Genomic DNA, 3,950 nt, shown 5'->3' on the forward strand with positions numbered 1-3,950 from the left:
TCTAATGGGTTTCACCATATGCAATGCTCCTCTCTGGACTGCAGAAGTTTGAGATGTAGTCATGGAGAGTGTGGGCATGGGCAGAGTTCTGAAGAATGGATGTTGTTTCATGGACATGGAGCCAAACTATGGAGCCTTTGTCTTGGGCAGCCAAAGCTTTCATGTCAAAGCCAACTGATTTACATGTCTAAGGTCCTAAGATAATTTCTCTGTTTATGTTTTCCCTGGGGAGGGAAGGAGCTCTGATGTTTCCTTCTAAGGATTGTGCCTGCTCATCTAGAACACCCAAAGTCAATGTGTGAATGCCAAGTGAGACAAGCAGACCCTGGGCTTGAGGTTACCAATATCTGAATTGGGGATGGGCAAAGTTTAGATTTCATGGGCATCAGCAAGGAGGACCCTGTCCCAAAAGGTCAGATGCATCTCTTCTTCTGCTGATGAGGGAAAATCTTCCATAGCAAGTAGAGTGTGGGGCCATTCTAATTAGTCCCACTGTGAGTCATTTTGCAGTGTAGCACAGCAGTGAGAGAAGGTGGTCCTCCACCCACAACCACATAAAGAAGATAGAACTGTGAGGAGCAGCGCAGCCTCACTGCAGAGGGTAGAAGGCCTTCACATTGAATGTCAGAACTACAGGTTTCTGATGATGACCTGCCCTGGTTCATGGAGACCACAAATAGGGTAGTTCTCTGGATTGACCAGGAGGACTGAGTCTTATCTGTTTAGCCAGTTGTGAATATATCTGACTTCTTTGAATTGAGAAAACACCCATTGAGTCCTTGGGCCTGAGTAGGAGACCAGCAGACCAACATGTTCTTTTTCATCATCTGTGGGATTGAGATTCGAATCTTTTTTAAAAATAAAAATTAAAGAAAACATAGCGTTATTATAACTGCACCAGAAGCTACTTAAGATAAATAAACTAGTTAGACTTACAATTTTGCTTCAATCAAACCATGTTAAAGGGGTAACCGCCACTGATTCTGAGAATAAAATGAAGATATCTCTCTCCCACGGTCAGCATAACAGGAGGGCTTCAGGTTATGGCCTCACCAATAAGGACCATGGACACCGACAAAGCCAGCATGGCTTCTTACCTCACTGTCTGATACTATTTTCACTGTTACCTTTTGTTCTTGTTGATTGGCTTAACATATCCTGGACTCTATCTGGCATTGCCTGCAAAGCAAAGCATACCTGTAAAAAGGACGAAGTATCTGAAATAGCACAGCTAATCCCTCCTTGTCTCTCTAACCTTGCCTTAGAAACTCAGAGTCACATTGTTCTTGGAAAATTCAGATAAACTTTTCAGTTAGATCAGATGCTGGTGGTGCTCAGTAGAATTCTAGACTGAAAAGGATATGTCAACTACCACTTTATGTTTGGGGAAGAGAACTCTCAGGTCTAGAAAGGTAGATATACCCCCACCCCGATTGTGATCAATTCAGAATGGAATCAGAGCCAAAATTCATCATGATGCTATGTGAAATTATTGATAAAAATGTGTTCTTTTAAAAATTGTATTTAATCCCAAGCATTTGAGAATCTTTTAAAAGTGTTTCTAGTGGAAAACAGAGCTTTTATTGGCAATACATTAACATATTTGGTATTTGCAAACACATTTGTTTGAATTCACCTGGACATACAGGTTTGATTGCAATGGGGGATCTCCATGTCTTTTTTGTGGCCCACATTTCTACTTCTTGATTTATATGACTGAATAAAAATTATGTTAAGGCTTTGCCTTATTTTTTTTTTTAATTAAGAACTCAGATTTTGAAGAAGAAAATAATTTTGGGGACAGGGAATGACATGGAATGCAGACAAATAAAACCATCAATGAACAATGATGTTAGTTATGTCCTCTGTCCTCCATTGGTGAGGGGGGGATTCCCATCCCAGGGATATGGGGATGGCCAAATACATGACACCTGACACTGGACAGATGCAATCAAGAGCAATTTATTAAGTACATGTACTCAAAGCCCTGGGGGGAGAATGTCCCAAGGCTGTTTCATTGTACCTATTTCTGACCCAAATTTGATTTCTTATAGGACCCTCCACATTAGTAATTCTCATGAAATATTTTAAAGGATCAGACACTTTATCTCTCATAAAATTAGTGAACTTAGACCCAGGGTCTCCTGTCTGGTTCTAGGCAAGTACATGCTGGTTAAACTGCAGATGGAAGGGTAACCCCATCTACCTTCTTTAGAAAGCTCTCAAATCCAGCTCACTGGATGGTGGCATTGGTATTGGCATTATTAACATCTGTCTCTAACCCTATCATGAAAGGAGAATATTCTATCAATCTATCAGGTGATGAAGGGGAATCCCAAAGAGGTTAATTAACTTGTCCAAGGCCACCTTGCTGGTGAGAGTTAAATGCAGGACATGTCACATGATACTTGTGATTGCAAATGCAGGCTGTATTGTATTGTTTACACCCTTGTCTCCTTCACTTGTGACCTGTTTCCTGGTGACATGGACCATATCACATTCCTCTGTATTCATTGCAGTAGTCTCATGATGGGTTAAAATACATGTCTGACCAAAAGAAATTATTTTTTGTTGTAGTAAGACTGGAAAGGGTTGCTTTTTAAGGAAGACTGGAGAAAGAATGACTTAATAGATTATAAAATGGTGATGCTAGGGGAACTCTGAGGGTCTGTGTGGGTCCTTTTGGGCTATCTAGTGTCTTACCTATCTCCCACCACCTGTACAGAACCTGTAGGTTTGGTGATGTTCAAAGATTCAGTCTCTTTCTATCCCGTGAGTCTGAACCAGTTGTAGACTGACTCAAGGAGTCAGATCAAAATAGAAGGAGAGTTACATATTTTCATGTAAAAAATGTAACAAATTATATTTATTAATGATAAGGCTGTAATGGAATTTGAAACAAGACCTACTGGGACCTTCAGTGAACCTAGACTTTGGAGAGACTTGGGTCAGTCGTGATACATTCAGCCACTGAAGGGCAGACTGCCACCTGCTTCACAATTTGGCCACTACAAGAATAGAGAGCAATAGAAACAAAATCCAGGGCTGCAATGTCTTTCCAACACAGGGAAATTGTGGAGCCAGGGCCACTCCAAGTGCCTGAAGCAAATGATCCCACTAAATCTTCACAACAGCTCTAGGAGGAAATGACTCTTCTTATCTTCAGTTTATTTTCCACTGGTCACACATGAATTTGGTGACCAAACTAAGGATGGGGGTTGGAGCCCTTGTCTTACAGCAAAACCTTTAATAAGGAGCCTCTGAGAACCAAACAGACACATTCATTGGCATTTTCTGAGATGAGATGAAGCGTGCATATTTAGCTGATAATACTCCTCTTGAGACTGTGGAATCTCATCAGGACTCAGGATCCTCTCCTACCTTCCCTGAGTTCTGCTCCCTAAGTCCATGAGCACATGGAGATGCACATGGAGATACTGGGTTGTCAAAGGATCACCCACTAGAAGACATTTGTCAGGTACATCTCCCCCTCTGACAGTTTAATTGGGTTAAATTTTGGGAATTTCAGAAAAATTATTGGAGAGGTTTTAAATGTCTCACAAAAGAGCCCATAATAGCTTTCCCAAATGGCAGGGAAATGAGCAAGCAAGATGGTCTTTCCACAGATGACATATTCAGAGCTCCTCCCTCCCCCCAGGTACCACCCTTTGCATTTTAACAGAAATGACAGACTTCAGCTTCAAAGTTATACATTAAAACACAGCCTTCTCTAGAGATGGGTCCTGAGCTCTCTCACCGGCAGAAACTCCATTCTGATTTTTAACTGCTTATACTGTTTCATGTTTGAGGCTCACAGTTTATTTCATTTTTGAAAGTTGCATTATGCCCATAGTAACAGACTGTTTGTCTCTGTCAAGGAAGAAAGTAACAAATGGAGTTTCCCTTTGACAAGACCACAGAGGAATAAAGTATGAGCTCGAGATAGGGAA

The sequence above is a fragment of the Mirounga angustirostris genome, unplaced genomic scaffold (genome assembly GCF_029215605.1).
Source record: "Mirounga angustirostris isolate CCGP_5_RB_7025 unplaced genomic scaffold, mMirAng1.0.hap1 SCAF_4, whole genome shotgun sequence".
In the NCBI taxonomy this organism is placed as follows: Eukaryota; Metazoa; Chordata; class Mammalia; order Carnivora; family Phocidae; genus Mirounga; species Mirounga angustirostris.